The sequence below is a fragment of the Sciurus carolinensis genome, chromosome 12 (genome assembly GCF_902686445.1).
Source record: "Sciurus carolinensis chromosome 12, mSciCar1.2, whole genome shotgun sequence".
Taxonomy (NCBI): Eukaryota; Metazoa; Chordata; class Mammalia; order Rodentia; family Sciuridae; genus Sciurus; species Sciurus carolinensis.
This window is the reverse complement of record NC_062224.1, coordinates 58,255,695-58,273,674: the sequence shown is the minus strand read 5'-3', so window position 1 is coordinate 58,273,674 and position 17,980 is coordinate 58,255,695.

The following is a 17,980-nucleotide window of genomic DNA, read 5'->3' as shown; positions in this document are numbered from 1 at the left end:
AGATTCTACCAGCTCCCAACAATGCCACAGGCTAGGGACCAAGTCCTTAACACAATAGCCTTTGTGGGACATTCCAAACTATAGAAAAGAGATTAATCAAGGACTTGACTTGGAAGATAATTTTTTCCATCATAATAATGATTATAATTTTTTCCATTTCCCTGACATCAAGATCACCGGTTCTGCCACTCTGGAAGAAAGGAATGAGGGCAAACATTTATGTAACATTCCACTTCTGAAAGGAGTATTTTTGTAGATTGAAATCAAAAGGGCCAAACCTTATCAATTTCTTCGAAGGCAAACAATCCCTTGTGTGGTAGTGAGTCTCCAAAATAGCCCTCCAAGGGCCTAATATTCATGCCCCTGTGGAGTTCCCAGGTAGTCTACATAGTAGTGGTGATCAGTGTAACACATAGGATAAAATAATGTCATGCAGCTTCTGAGGGTAGGTCATGAGAGACACCCAGCTTTCGTATTCATTTATACTGAGTCTTATTAGCTTACATTTCTAAGTGTATTATTTTGTAAAATTATATCCCCATTTAGGAGGTGCATCTTTTCTGAAGCTGACAGCTTCCAATTTTGTACCTGGAACTGACTAGAAGGAACTCAGGATAATCTGCAAAAGGCTGGGGAGAAATAAGAGGCAGCTGCAGTGACTGGCTACACTCAGGGACTATGTCTAGTGACCCAGCATCATGGGAATTTCCTGTTTGCTTCAGGGTTGCCTAATTCTGTCTGACCCTCAGTTAGAGATAGAATTCATTTTTTAAAAAAAATCATAGAGATTAAGTCTTAGGGTCAAGATTTTATAAGTCAACTTTTTGTGTAAAACAGAAACAAGTTTTAATCTTTCTCCAGGACTAAAAGGTACTTAGGTATATTCAAGCTTCACTTTTTACTTTCCTTTATTAATTAAAAGAGACATCTGCATTAACACAGAATCATTAATTCATGATCTTGTGGGTCTTTACACCTCTAACTTCTCTGATGAAAGAGAATGAAACAAAAAGGAACTGTTTGATCAAGACTTCTCCCACAGATTTAAAAGCTGACCCTTGAATAGCATTAAAGATATTGATTTTGCTGTTGTCTAGTTGGTTGTAAGATTAACATTTTAACCAAAAATGGAGGCATTAAAATTCAGATTTTCTATTACTGTTTGCAAAATCACTAACATGAAAGGATATTGTCATTCTCTTTAAATTCTAACAAAAAACAAATGTCATTAATGTCCCACCAAGTTATACCATTTCTTGAAACTAAAATCACAGCTTCCTCTGAGGGGCTCTCAGAAAACATAATTGAGATGTGTTATGCTTACTCAATTAGGCCACATCCTCATCCTTCCATATCCATTTTCTTCTCTGTCTTGGTTTGAGTCTTGATAGATTTCCTTGATAATAATACGTTCCAGAGGCAGAGTCATTAATTCCAAACAGAATCCTCAGAAATAAAATGTAACCTATCACAAGTAGATTAGTTTCCTCTTGCTGCTTTAACAAACTACCACAAATTTAGTGGTGACATTTATTATCTTATTGTGCTGAAGAATTGAAGTCTGGTGAAGTCCTCATTGGGCTGAAATCATGGTACCACAGGGCTCTGTTCCTTTCTGGGCTTCAGTGAAAAGTCCATTTCCTGGCTTTTTCCAGTTTCTAGAAGCTTCCTACATTTCTTGGCTCATGCCCTTCTTTCTCCATTTGTCTTTGGATAGGCCATTATTCTGTCTATCATGATAATCTTTAGGCTTGTCTAAAAATAATGTTTTTAGAGCTGGGGATGTAGCTCAGTGGTAGAACAGTTAGATAGCATGAGTGAGTCCCAAGGTTTGATCCCCCTGCACCACAAATAATAATAATAACAATAATAAAATAATTTAGGATGCAGTGCAGTCTTTCTTCTGAAAAATCATGTTTGTCATATATAAGAAGCAAATGAATTACCCCAAACAGTACCCACTGATATATAGATACAGCAACCAGCAGCAGAGTATCTGCTTCCATTACAGTGAATTTCCTGATGATCTGACCATAAAAATAAGAACATAGAATGCATAGCCAATGAAATAGTTGTATCTAAGAAGGACCATACATTTCCCAAGCTTACTGGGGAACTATTTTTATGATTCCATGGAGGTATCAAGCATTCATCCTAGAGGGGTTAGTTATGTTTGGCAATTTTTATTTTTAAGCATAGTTTATCCATAGGGAAGGAATATATGTCTTAAATTTGTTACACATGAAAGAAATAGGGAAGACAGCCAAGATTTCTTTCCATTTGACATTATTCTGGTCTGTCTTCCCAAGAGGCAGGCACATCATGGAACCACATTTTGGATTATGTTAACCATTTTCTTCCCAATAGTCATTATTTATGGACTTGGACAAGCAATACATTACCTAAGCATGCCTTTTTTCTTCTAACACTTAAAATGTGTTGTCTTATTCAAATTCATTTTTGCTTAGTTGCATGATATATAATTGGTATTTTATGATATTGGGACAGTTGCAAATTCTGAGTGTATGGTATGTGCTCAGGAACTTAATAACTATTTGAAATTCATCCCATTTGATTAGTTTAGGAAAACTAGATGAAGATGAAATAGCCACAATTACAAAGGACACATGCTTAGTTGACCAAAAGCTTCTGTCAAATACAAATTTAGTATACCCAAAAATGCTACCTGGAATTTCAAACAGAAATAAAATGAAACGGTGTCCATTTGGGTTTCTTAGATAGGAACCAGGCCTAGAGTGAGTAAAGGAAGATTTATTTCTTTGCTGGGAAAATGGCACTATTTTCCTTTTGATGGTCAACACAGAAGGAGCCCCAGTGTCCACAAACGCCACCCTTGATCATAAACATACTTAAATTTACTATAAGAATAAATGTAAGACATGTGCGGCCCACATTTTTTTCTTCCTATTAAGGCATCTTGGACAAATGAGAAGGAGAGACAGAATTTTGTTTTCAAATCCTACAGGTGGTTTCAGTTACTCAATATGTTTGTCTAATTACTCAAATGTTACCTATCCAGTATAGAGAGTAAATAATCTTTTATAAAGTTTTTTAATCAGCTTCTGAATGTTGACTGCACCTTCTTTAGCATAAATCCCCTTTTCTGCATGAAAAACCTGAAATATGCAGAGTTCTTGTTTCACCCTTTGCCATCCAGTCTCAACAAGCTAGATCTGACAAGCATAGCATTAAAAAAAAAAGAAAAAGGGCAGGGCCCGCCACCAGCTGTTGCTAATAAAACAACCACAGCCCCCACATTGGTAGCTTCTTTCTCTAACTTCATATCCCTGTGGTGTTGGCAGTAATTGGGAGGGGGTTAAAGGGGCATCTCTCTCTCCAGGGAGACAATAGGAATATTAATATTAATGCAATATCTGCTCCTTCAGATGGGAATGGATAAGATGAAATGATTTAAAGAAGGCTTGATCAATCATTGAAGTTTTTTGGCAAGAAAGTGATGCCTTTGCATCTGAGGAAGAACATCTGGGTAGAATCACAGTGGTTAAAAGGATGGGGTGGTTGGCAACCCAAAATTCACTTCCTTGATAAAGTTAGAATTTTCCTCCTCTGGGACTTCTGGCCCTGCTGCAGGCAAAAGCAAGACTTTGAAATGCTTTACTCAAAAATATGCACGTACATTTCGGCACTCCCTGACCTTGCTGCTGCTCACTGATTTATTAGCAGAGTCCAGGCAGGCATCTGGGGTGGCTGGTCAACTTGTCTGATTCTGAGGACAGGGTGGCTGCTGAGAACCTTTTGACTCCGTGACCCCACGTCTGGTCCACAAAGCTCTTTCTGCTCCCAGGAAGGCTTGAGAAGTGTCTGAAGCCAAGAGCTCTTTGGAGTGATCTGGAGAGTGAGCCAAACCTTTCAAAGTCTGGGAGAGTCAAGAGGTGTCTGCATGCTTATGACCAGAGCACCAGTGAGTCTGCACAAAAGGACCTTGAACGTGGGCAGATAGGCATGGGTTTCTTAAGGCATTAAAGGCTTCAAGGTTTTGCTCCTGAAAGCACAAGTGAAGCCTTGTGTAAGAGACAAAGATGTGTGGCCTCCGGGAGGGGGTGGGGACACTCTGATCCTTTTACTGTTCTTGCTCTGAATAGTGACGGACCCAGCATGGAGACATTTGTGACCTGCGTCCCTCTTGCCAGATGCCAGAAGGCCATTAGTGAACCAGAGAAGCGACCTTTTCAGTGACATTCCCGCCACCCGTTCACTCCCCCAAGGAGGCTTTGGGAGTTGGAACTGGGGATTCAGAGCCGGGGGGTGGGGGTGGGGATGGATGGCTCATCAGGGCAAAGTCAGCACATGAAACAAATTTGGAGGATTACAGGAAGGCAGAGGCACCTAGCTCCAAGGCAAAAGAAGAAGGTAGGCATTCCAAGAGGGTCTTCCAAACTAATAGGTGTTTTCAAGATCATAGTAAAATCCTATGAGACTTATCTCACTTTCCTGAGGAGCATTCACTCGCACAAACTCATTCTCCCAGTCTTTATATTAGTGTGTACCTTAATACCTTAATTGTCCTAATTCCCTGAGACCCTCCTTTGTTACCTTTAATATCATAGATCTACTCCATCAGAGTATCAGGTACTATTGGTCCTCTTTCCATACCCCTTATTTCCCATCTTTTAAGCATGGTATTCTTTCGTGTTTTATTCTTGCAAAGTATTTAAAACATCACTAACATCATCAGAAAGGACTTAGATGTGCATATTTGCACATGATGTGATATCCCTTGTTGTTCAAGGAGAATTTTGTGTTTCCCATCAGAATGTAAGACCCCCTAATGTCACTGAGTCTCCAGTACCTAGAAATATACCTAGCATATAACAGGTGCTTAATAAATATTTCATGACTCAAAGAACACACACAGATCTATTTTTCACCCTCTACGAGCCTAAGAAGGTACTATATGGATGACCGAAAGCAGAAGGCTGGCAATGTCTAATTAGACAGTAAAGCTCTAGCCAAATTTCATTTCTTAAGATGATGATTGATTCAATTACTATTGTTGTTCCATTTCTGGACCATGAGCAGGTGAGATGCTTCAAAGCCTTCGCGGGAACATGCATCCATACACGTGGTTTCTAAAGAAACACTATTCTACTCTTCAGTACATTATGTTATTGCTATGGAAACAGCGATATTTTAAAGAAGAACACTGGAACTTTCCAAATACAGTATTTATTCTTCTTGTGCTAGCAAAATAATGTGTTTCGCCTAAGAACTTGTTAGGTGGCCTGCAGCTAAATATAAAGAGACAGATTCTCATCATGTGTAAGTCTATGGGAAAATTTGGACCACCAGCTTTTCGAGATATATTTTAAAATAAACTCAGCACCAAGCTCTAGACATAATTGGGCCTTCAATAAAACACTTAATATGTTAGGTTTTTTTTTTGAGTTAGGGAAACTATATTTGAACCCCAGAAATACCATATGTGGGTTAAAGTTGGCATTGCATTTGGACATTCAAAGGATCAATATTCTTATTACTTTTGTCTTGATTTCATCAATGTTCAGAAAGCTCAGATGACCCTAGCTTTCGTAGACCATGTCTCATTTTATTTTTATTTTATTTTTGTACCAGGAATTGAACCCAGGGGCACTTTACCACTGAGCCGCATACCAGCTTTTAAAAAAAAATTTTTTTGTAGATTTGTGTGTGTGTGTGTGTTTGTGTGTGTGTGTGTGTGTATCTTACTAAGTTGCTTAGGACCTCACTAAGTTGCTGAGGCTGACTTTGAACTTGCAATCCTCCTGCCTCAGCCTCCTGAGCCGATAGGATTACAGGCATGTGCCACCGCAACTGGCCAATGTCTCATTTTAACCAACAAGGTTAAGATCCCATATCTAGGCTATAATAGCATAAAAGAAGAGAAACAAAATAAGATTTGATGAGTATTGTCAATGGGGACACTCGACTCTAGTTCCTATACACAAAAATTCAGTATCAGTTGACAATATCTGCTGGTATCCTTACTGATTTATATTTCAGAGCAAACCTAAATAGAGACATGCTATAGTTTGGATTTAAATGCCTCCCATAGAACCCTGTGTTAAAGGGTTAGTTCCCACTTGGGGTTATTGGGAGGGGGTGGAAACTTTAAGCAGTAGGGCAGGGGAGGCATACCCTCAAAAGGGATTATGGGATCCCAATCTCTTTCTCTACCTCTCTCTCTCTCTCTCTCTCTCTCTCTCTCTCTCTCTCTCTCTCTCTCTCTCCCTCTCTCTCTCTTTTATTCCCAGTCATGAGGTCAACTTGCTTTGCCACATGCTCCAATCATAATGTGCTGTACCTCCCTCCTACCAGAGATCTACCTCCAAAACTATGAACCAAAATAAAACTTCTCTCTTTATAAGATTATTTATCACAGGTATGGTTACAGTAATGGAAAATGGACTAACAAAACATTTAAAACCTCTCTTCTTGCTGATAATTTTTAGGAGTAAATTATTAAGATGTACAATCCCAGCATTATAGTGATCATAGTTCCTTCTTTGTGTTATTTGCAAAAATTGTTAGCACTTTAACATTAGTTTTCAATTTAAATATGTCCCTCATCCCTCTGCCTCCTGAAGCCAGCAAGACCTAGGTTTGCTTTCCACCTTTGTTGCTTGAGAACTTTTTGCCTTTGAGTGTATTACCACTTTCATCAGCCTTGCTCAGTTCCCCACCTTATAGGGTTGTCTTGAGGACTAAATGAGAACACATATGAAGAACTTAAAACAAACGAATTTCTTCTTTTCCTTGATAATATTTTAAAAATCACCTTTTTCTTTACTTTTGTCAGCCTGTAAAATTGCAATGGTCTTTAAAGCATTCAGAAGTTGAAAAATTTTATACTCATGTTTCCATGAACATTGTTCACTTTAACCAAACCCTTCTCCTACTAATAATTTATTTAGTTCAGATAAAAGATAAGCACTCATTTGACAAAATAAATTTACTTACATAATTATATTAACAATGATATGTCAACTTCTGTGAAAGAACTCCAAAGACTTTAGAAATAAAAAATGCTTGTGTCTATAAAGATATATTTAAATGGCATATTTCAGTAAAAGGTAAACTACAGTTTGAGTATCTCTTATCCAAAATGCTTAGGACCAGAAGTATTTTGGATTTTGGATTTTTTTTATTTTGGAATATTTGCATAATATCAACAAATATAATATAATGGGATATCTTGAGGATGCCACCCAAGTCTAACCATGAAATTAATGTTTCATAGATACCTTCTACACATTGCCTGAAGGTAATTTTTACAATATTTAAAATAATTTTGCGCATGAAACAAAGTTTCATGGTGTGGTCTCCACTGAAACATTTTCAGATTTTGGATTTAGGATTTCAGATTAGGGATGCTCAATCTGTGATAATTGTAGATTAAGTGATTTGCACAAGATTTTATACCACTTTGGTAACATACCTGAGAAAGTACAAAACTTCTACATTCTTTCTATACTTCATGAATGGTGATTAAATGGCATATGTACCCACTCTCCTTTTCTGTAACTTTAAGTGTCAACTCCAATGGGTCACAGCACTGTTTCACATTGATCCCCAGAATTTTCAACACAGCAGTCCAACCGACCACCATCAAGCAGAAGGAATTGGTTTGATAGTTTACATCTATTTGCCTTCCTTGAGTTAAACTATTTTTCAACTTTTGACTGCTTTAAAGATACATTTACATAATGGAACACTAAAATTTATTTACATACTTTGTTTCTATTTTTAAAATCCTTGAAATTTTACTTGTTTGCCATTTTGAATTGGAGCAGACATAATTAAACTCCTAATGATTAACCCTTAAGGAGAGATTTGCTGAAAATTCTCCTTGTTCTGATTCAGAGGAAATTATATCTATTTGATTCTCCAAAACTTTGCTCAACCCCAAAAATGGGGCTGGATCCCTTTTACTCACTGTATTTTATCATGATTCCATGTCCTTCTGCCCTTCATCAAGTTTCCTCTCTCTTCCCCCTACCTTTAGTGTCTCCCATGTCCTGGATCTTTGTACACTCTGATTTTTGGACAAAATCACATCCTATCTGACTTCATTGCAAGTGTATGATTCCTGATTTCAGTTAGGTCCTCAGGGCTGCACAGCAATTCCTCTCCTTAACCATAGTTGGCCCTTTTCCCCATCTATTTCATCAGAACTTCTAAATCTTCATCAGTCTTCTCAGTCTCCACCCCCTGGCTTCTTTGAAATAACAGATGCCAACCTGTCATAGAGAACAGAGATGCCATTAGGTAAGGACAGCCCCAGCTGCCCTGAGTTATGCCTGCACCTCTGCACATGCTTGTCCTTGGCTTGGCCTCATCTTCCTCCTTCATAATGCCCATCCCTCCCTTTGGCTCCATGCCCTTCATCTGGCCCAGGATTCTATGCCATTGTTTTCCTACCCCTCCCCAAATACACTTTTAGAATCTTTTCTTAGATGAATTCCCTCATACCTAGAAATGAGATCAAGAATGTATCTCGCAAAAAGTAAACTAGCAAGAGAGCAATTACAAAACAGGAAGAAACAGAAACAGAACCTGGGCCTTCCAAAGTGCCTAGAGTTTCATTCACATCAATTCTTGTACTTCATCCTGCCTCTGTGTGCTTTCCCACTTGCTCCATCTGCCTGGGGTAAAATTTTGCCTTACTTCTGCATATCCTAACCCTGCCTGCTCTTTAAGACCCAAGTCGAATGTATTTTCCTTCTGATATCCCCAAACACAAATATACCTGCTTCCTTGGACTTTCATATCAATCTGTGCCTCTCTTACTGACTTCATTTCTTTCTTCTTCATGGTGTCATAATTATGTGTACATCTGAAATTACATAAGGTCAAGATCATTGTTGAATTTATCTTGGTATCATCAAAAGTGCCCAACACATGCTTGTATATAGAAGGTATTTACTTAGTCATGGCTATGTTAGAGAAGTGACCAATCTAATGTGAAAGTGTCCTATATCACAGGCTTTAAGTGGCAGCTTTGCCATGAACTTTAGTGTTCTTTCAACTCCTTATACACAATCCTATGTGCTTAATATTTTGCTTTGATTAGACCACAGTTATACCATTTTTGTGGTCTGTAACAAGTTTCTGTGAATATCTGCTTTATGAAGGCATTTCAAACATGCTTATTTCATGTTGCACCTAGTAGGAGTTAAATCAATGTTAAATGAATGAATAAGAAAACACACTTTGAATGCTTATATCTTTAAAGATTGAATTTGTTAAGGGTAAATCAGAAGTGTTTTGGTTAGAGGGAATTTTTTTTTTTTCAGTGCTGGAGATGAAACCCAGAATCTTGCATATGCTAGGTTGTGCTCTACCACTGAGCTACACCCCCAGCCCACCAGAGGTTAAATCTGATCCCTGCCAGCAGTGTGCTCACTGAGGCCAAATGTACTCTTTGCTGCAGACCATGAACAGCCAATAAAGTGTAGAGTTGCCCCTCAGCCTGCAGAGTTCCATTCTTTTTGTTGTGCTACATTTCCATGTTTAGGATCTTGGCAATTTAACATATTTTTAAAATTATAATGTAAACATCATTTGTTTTTGAAATCTAGCTGTCCAATTTTGATTTTTAAAGTCAAAGATAAAAATATTAAAAGTGGAGCTGGGGATATATATATAGTTCAGTGGTAGAATTTTTGCATAACAGGCCCTGGGTTCAATATCCAGTACCATACACACACACACAATACACACACACACACACACACACACACATATATGTGTACATATATATACATACATACACATCTATATGTATTTTATATATATATATATGATATTTATATATTTATTACCAGTGACCAGAGACTATTAGACGATTCATCTCTGTCCCCAAATTTCACATCAGGGAAGTACCTACAAATGTTGAGCTAGGATACCAATTCTAGATGATTAAAGAAAATTTGCCAAGAACATTTTTTAATCTCTCTGTGTAAGGTCATGTGGAATATAAATCCCAATATATATATCTATATATCTATATATCTATCTATCTATCTATATATATATATATATATATATATATATATATATATATATATATAGAGAGAGAGAGAGAGAGAGAGAGAGAGAGAGAGAGTTGGGGACAACTCTACTAAAGATAACTTGGGTAGCTTTGTTGCTTTCCTTGTTACCTATGACAATTGATGTTCACCTGGATCTCAGTTTTAATATATTTGACAATGATAGGATTATGTAAAAATCTCACAGCACCACAGGTATTCCAGGAGATCAAAGAACAACCCCTGGATAATAAGCAGGTTGCAAGTGCTGAGGAATGTACACTTTGTTATGGGATGGGATACTTTGTTATTCTGAATAGGGTTGGTGAAAACATTCACTTGAATCCAGAAGAGTCTATTATCCAAGAATGTAAGAACTCGGTTGCACCCTCAGAAAGAGAGAGAAAAGCTTAATACTAGTAGATAACCACACTCAGATTAGAAAAGAAGAGCAATAGTACTCAACAGAATTTTTCAGTAATTGCCTCATTGAAAAAGCTCTAAATAGAGTAATCAAACAAAAGGAAACTTCATGATATAAAGTAGTGATTGAGCACATCTAGGTGGAACAAATAAAGACTGAATGCATTTGGTTTTTTGTTCCTCACTAAGAACCAGTAGCTGTATTTCATATCTGTGGGAAGGAGTCATAGGATTGAATAAGAGATTAAAATGCGTCATTAGTGCTTTAGTCAAATGAACAGACTTCACATATATGTCAGGGACCTGGAAGCACCATTCAGGGAGAATTTTACATGGAAATGAAGTAGCAGTTACAACTCCAGTTCCCAACTATCTTACACAACTTGTCTCCCCAAAATGGATATTTTAATCTCTAATTTATTAAAAGATGAGATGTTGGAATGTTGGATAGATTGAAATCATTTGTCAGATCACGAAGTCCTCATAACATTTCTCAGCCTTAATAACACATCTGCTCTTAGAATGTGGTCTCTTGATAATAGCTGTCTGAAAGTGTCTGAATTTAGGGATTATTTGAGACAACAGATTTCCTTCTATTTGGAATTGAATGAGGCATCTGCTCCCTCCCTGTTAGCTTTGTGTGATAGTCTCAAGGCATTCATAAAAGGGCAGATCATTTTGAACATTATGAAAAGGGGAAAAAAAGGCCTCTGTTGACAATATGAGATTCAAAAAGAGGAATTAAGAACCTTTAAGGGTAGTAATTTATGTTTAGAAATATTACTCCATAGTTTATTTTCCAATTCGGAAAGAACATGGTGACTAGAACTGAAGAAGTAATCCAGTACTCCAAAACCAACAATTTAGGGACAACTTTGGTACAACATGGTACCAAAGTAGACATTCACAAAATTTTATCTGATTTAATTCAGAACTCAGTGGAAATGGACAATCATCATCATCACTCCAAAGACCATATGCCAAATTAAGTGTCCAACTGCAAGACAAGACTAAACAGAATGAAAAATAATACATACAAATCACCTTCTCTGTTTCACTTCCAAGAGAGAATACTCTAAAATATTAAACCACAATCAAACCTTTGTGCAAGTTCAGAGATACACTATATATAAATGTGAAGAAATGCAAGGAAGGAGCTCACACATCTTTGAAGGTGCTTGACTGATAAGGAAGGGACTGGTACCAGCTTGCTAACTACAGCTCATCATAAAAATTACCACTTATAGCTGGGGAAATTGATTTTGAAATGATGATGTTGCCCTTTTGTTTCCACATACACCCACAAAAACATTCTTTACATTTAGAAAGAAGTAAAAGGAAAATTTGCATATTGTCATGCTGCAGATAGCTTCACAGATGGCATTAATGAATATAGAGCAACAGCAAGATAACACTTTATTATAAAACTACGCTCTTCCTATAAATCAGTCCATAATACAGGCAAATGTACAAACATATACAAATAATACATTTATTAAGTGTGTGGCATTTTGAATAGGGCTAGATCCTCAAATTGTTTAACTGTGTGAACATGTTATGAAGCATAAAAATTAGGCCTTGCCTGAATAAAAAATATAGCTATCCAATCACTGACCGTGTAGGACAACATTTAATTTGGAATTAGTAAAGGTATAATGAGAAACACCCTTCCAATTGTCTTCTGTTTTTTCAGGTGTCCTTATTCATTGCTCTTTCTTATACTTGACACCTCTGATTACCTCACTTTGGGAACCTTTTTGCCCTTGGATTTTCTACTATGCTATTATATCTTGGACAACTTTTCCCCAGAATCCAGATTCTTTTCCTTCCCAGAGGAGTTCTCAATGGACCTGGACTGAAGGACCAGAAACCACATTTTGGGGCAGAGTTTGGACATATGTGAGTCCTTTTCCAGTTTTGTCAATGTTATGGTTTATATACGAGATGTCTCCCCAAAAACTCATGTGGTAATGTGGCAGTGCTCAGAGGTGAAATGATTAGTTTATGCAAGCTGTAACCTAATTAGTGGTTAGTCCATTTGACGGATTAATGATTTGGATGGACTACTGGGTGGTAACTGTAGGCAGGAGGAATGAGGCTGGAGGAAGTAGGTCACTGGGGCATGCCCTTGGGGATTATATTTTATCCCTGGTTTCTTGCTCCTCACTCTCCCTGCTTCTTGAGCAACTTTTCTTTGCCATGCACATCCGCCATGATGTTCTGCCTCACTTCAGGCCCAGAGCAATGGACTCAGCCAACCATGAGCTGAATCTCTAAAACCATAAGCCAAAATAAACTCTTCTTCCTCTAAGTTGTTCTTGTCAAGTATTTTGGTCCCAGTGACAAAAAGTCGACTAGCATACCCAATGATGGAAAGTACTACTGGCATTTGATGGGGGGGGGGGGGGGAGTGGAGCAAAAACATAACCAAGGAAAAATCAGAATCATCTAGTCTGCCTTTCTTTAACATTGTGAAATTTTGAACATTACTAATTTTTTTTTCTATCAGTGATGATTTTATGAAAACAAATTACATTCAAATATTCCTTATCCCAACTCTGGAGTTTTTAGGCACTCCCTTAAGTTTTGTACCAGAGGCAAGTGCCACCCTTGCCTCACTCCATCTTTGCTCCTCTGGTTTCTTCTCCTCCCATCTTGCTGCTTCTGAGAGTCTCAGATGAAGATTCAGTGCTAAGAATCTCCATGATCTTTTAGCACTGACCTCCTTGTCTACTGCCAGTATGCTGTGGGTGTCTGTTGCCAGGGGAGAGTTCTAATCATCTACAGGTTTGTGATATTTGGTCCCCCTCTAGGACCAAGTTTCCTATGCTGTGCCAGTCACAGGGCTAAATACTCTGCCCTCCACTCAGTGGATGCTTAATAAGGATCCATGAGCATCCCAGAATACAAGATTTGGACAGTGATTGAAACTTAAAGTATCAAGAAGCAGTTTCAGAATGTCAACATTAGAGAATGCAAGAGAAACCAATAAACAACAACAAAATCTTCACATTATTCCACTCTCACTTTTGCTTTCAAGATTATCTGCAAATAGGTTAGGCTTCTCCTCTCTAGGAAGTATAAAAATTGTAAAGTAAAATGGGCATTGACACCCTTACTCTGTTACAGTGGCTTAGAGGTGAGTCTGAGCACCCCTAGGTTGTGCTGGGTTACCTCCCATCAGTTTCTTATAACTGCCATTTCCAACTGTCAAAGACCTCAGTTCACACAGTTCATCTCTTTCACAGTGAAAAAGAGTTGGGACAGCTCCTCCTCCCTTAGCATGAGAACACATGGCTATCAGATAACAAGGTTAAGTATTTCTGAAGCATGTGACAGAATATATTAGCTTCATCTCACTAGAGAAAGACTACATCCATGTTGGAAGATAAGCACATGTGAATCAGAAGGTGGGGCTTTAGAAGATGACCTGGTGACACCCTTTGGAAAATGAATGGAATCAAACATTTGGACACTTGCACTTCAGGCTTCTGGAAGTTCTGTTCTCTGCTCCTCCTCTGATATCATTTATTTGAATTCTGATATTCAGAGAGTAGGCAGCTGGAAATCCAGGTCAAACCTGCCTCCTTTCTCCTCTGTGTCTCCTTTTTTTCCCTTTCCCTTCCTCGCTTCCCTTCCAACCACTTCCCTTTCCTTTCCCACTCATATCCCCTTCCTCATACTCAGATATGGATAACACCCCTAGAAGGATGAGAGCAAAAGTAAATTAGATAGCAATAAATTATTGTCTGTATGTATACTTTTCTAAATATATAGTATTTCTATATATGATATTTGTAATGAAGAACAAATGCATAAAGTATTTATGCTGTTCCAGGCAGGTTCTTTTAATATGCAATCATTTCTCTAAGATTTTATTATTTTAAATATTAAATGGGCCAATAAGACATATCTTTTTGCTATGGTTTGGATCTTAAATATCCCATAAAAGCATATGTGCTAAAAACCTAAAGACTTGGTAGTTGACTTGTGGGAAGCAGCGAAACTTTTAGGAGGTGGAGCCTAGTGGGAGGAAGTTAGGTCTTGGGGGGCTTGTGCCCTTGAAGTGGATATAGGACTCCAGTCCCTTACACTCTCTCTCTTAGCTTCTTAACTGCCTCTTCCATTATGTCTTTCTGCCACAGGACCAACATGACAGGGTCCAAGTGACCATAAGCCAAAACAAACCTTTCTCCCTTTAAGTTGATTTTGCCAGGTATTTCTGTCATAGTGACAGAAAGCTGACTAACATACTTTTCCAATGGGAAAAAGGCTAGAAGTAATCATGACATCCTTGGTGCCATTACATTGAGATTCACCCAGCTGCCCTGTTCTCACAAGGTTATTCAAAAGAGGCATTAAATTAAATCTCTTGCATAAGAGGTAGCAGATTTGGGTGTGTTCCCTCACAGGATGTTGGAGGGCAGGGCTAAGGACAAAGGAGGTTCTCCCTAGGTCTCTGTTTGGCCCCTCTCCCTTCCCCATAAGCCCTCTCTCCCACTCTACTAGCTAACTAAGTCTAATGACATGAGTAGAGTTTCTAACACAAACATTCCAATTTTCTGAACAAAAGATCTCCCATTTCAAAAAATATTAGGTAAGCATTCTTGAACCACTGATATTTGAAAAGTTAAGGAAAAAAGACATTTGAAAATCATAATCTGTCTGTCCACAATGTTTTACATTTTCTGACCTCTGAATGACAACGTTTAAAGAAGCTAGAGTGAAGCAAGGACAGCAATTTGGCAAGCTCACATGTTAAAGGAAAACATATGGGATGTGCTTTATAGAAACATAAATAACATGTATACAGAAAAAAAGGAAGGAGGAGCATAAAACCCAAGGAAATTACAGAAGAGTTTGAGGAACATTTGTGAAATATGTAAGGGAGTGTATTAGTTTCCTGTGGCTGCTGTAACAAATTACCATCAACTTGGTGACTTAAAGCAAGAGAGATTTATTTGCTCACAGTTCTGAAGGTCAAAAATCCAAAATCAGTTTCACTGGGCTGAAATCAAGGTGTCAGCACCTATTCACTCCCTCCACAGGATCTAGAGAATTCATCCCTTGCCTCTTAGCATTTGAGCTGACCCCCACCCTCCATTGTCCTGTGGCATGTCACTTTAATCTGTCTCTTGAATCACATTACCTCCTTCTCTTCTGTCTGTGTGGAATCTCTCTCTCTCTGCCTCTCTTAAGAACATTTGTGATTACATTTAGGGTCCACCTGGATAAACTCCGTATCCCAAGATCTTATTTGAAAGTATCTTTTCCATTTAAAGTAATATTTACAGATTCTAGGGATTAAGACCTAATACATTCGTGGGCCATAATTCAGCCTGCTAGGAAGCTAAGGCACAGGATGAGTTTGTGAAAAACACAGAGGATGACAGAAAGGCTTACTGAGTCACATCTATAGAGGAAAATGATGAAAATGAAGGGACAGGATTATTTCTTAGGGATGAAAAAAAAGTGGAGCTTTTTCTATTTTGCTTCTAGTTTCTCAAAAAGGGAGAATGCCCTTTGTGTTTTAAGTGGTTAAACACATACCATCATCAGACAATGAAAGATCAAGTTGAGTGAGGAACTGTTAAGTGTGTGTTCAGCATGCATTTGTGCATTTGTGAATGAATTTGAAGCTAAATGTCAGGCTCTGGAAGAAGTGACAGATTTGATCTTCATGCAGTTCTTCATTCTTCAAGTCCTGGCATTAATGCCACTTCTTCAAAGGGTGGTTCCTGATCTCCCTAAGGATTTGTCTGTCCCCTCACTGGACTGTGAACACCACACATCAAGGATTAGGCTCATTTTAGTCAACAATGAATATACAGAACCTTGCATAGTCCCTGGTACTTGGGAAATGCTTAACCAATACTTGTTAAATGGACGATAACAACTAATTTTTTGAGCACTTTGTATGTGACAAGTACTCTTGTGAGTGCTCTGTATTTATTAACTCAATTGGAAGGAAGGAAAAGAGGGAGGGAAGAAGAGAGAAAATAAGAGGCATGAGAAGATGGATGAATGTCTCCATTTTCAAAAGGGGGATAACAAGACATGGAGACTAAACATTGGTAGCCCCGATGAGTATTCCTATAAAAACTTGAATGAACTATTAACAGAAATAGGATGTGAATGATGTGACAGCACTTCAGATTTGGCACAGTTCTTGAGTTTAGGTTCTCCTCAACCTGTCATAAGAATGTAAGATAAATAGAATTAGAATTATTACACAAAATGAAAATGAAATCCTAAAGCCCTGTACCACTACAAGCTTAATATGAGTCAGCATTATGCTCCAGCCAGAAGGAAATATTGTCCCACCAATGCTCCAATCGCAGAAGCAGAGTGTCTTGCTTATGGGAAGAGAAATGGAGGTGACACAGCTAAAGGGAAAGAACACAAGTCAAGTTGACATCTACGGCATGAGCAAATTACTTAGAATTTCTAAGGTTTTCTCTACCTACCTACAGAATACATACCTCAAAGGGTTATATGAGTTTTAAAAGAAGGGAAAAAGAAATGACCCGGCACATACTAAGTTTTAAATACTGTGAGTTCTCTCCTCTCTTTCTCTCATATTCATTTACATTGTACTTTGTCCTATGGCCCATAATGGATGGAGAGCGAATTTAATGCCAGCTACTACAATGACAAACTATATGTACAACCAGAGAAAAAGTATGATTGCTCAATTAGCTAGAAACTATGTCTTATTGTAATAACAGTATACTTTAATAATATCTGACAATTTTTAGAGGATTTAATTCCTCAAAACAATACTTTCAGGCAAGCAGACAAGTTTTACGATGCTATTTTGTATATAAGTCTATAAATGACAAACATGATTAAGTGGCCTACCAAGGGTCCCATTGCTTTTAAGGAGCAAAAGTGGGGCCCAAATGCAAGTTTAAAAGACTTGTCCTATAATAAAGGGAATAGACTACTCACTCCAAAGTATAAACAAGGATGAGTGAATGGAAGTTACAGCCAGAAAAACTTGGATTCACCATTGAGGGGAGCTTTGGAACACTTGGAGGTAACTTGCAATTGACTAAGGTTGACTAGTGAGATATTCAAGAATGAGAGGGACGTTTGCATTGAGGTATCGGTTAAACTAGATCCATTCATTTGTTCCACGATTCAACACACAACTCTTGAGCCAAGCACTGTGGTGTGCATTGTGGGAGGTAGAACTCATCAAGAGGTTGTCTCTGACTACGTGAATCACCTTAAACGACCCCCACAACTTTAGAAATCAGACGAGTGTTTGACATTTTGATTTAAACAGATTTTTAAGACATTTGGGAAAACACAATTGGCAGCAACAGTGGAGGCCTTAACAACTGACAGAGTGATGCTTATACCCACCTAAATGTTGCTTTATTTTTCAATATTGAATGGACATGTGAAAAAGTGTGAGCCTTGTGTTAATCTTCCTAAACCAGAAAAATATGACAGGATGATGGGTATTTTTGCTCATCCTTCATCCTCCTTCTGAGAGAAAT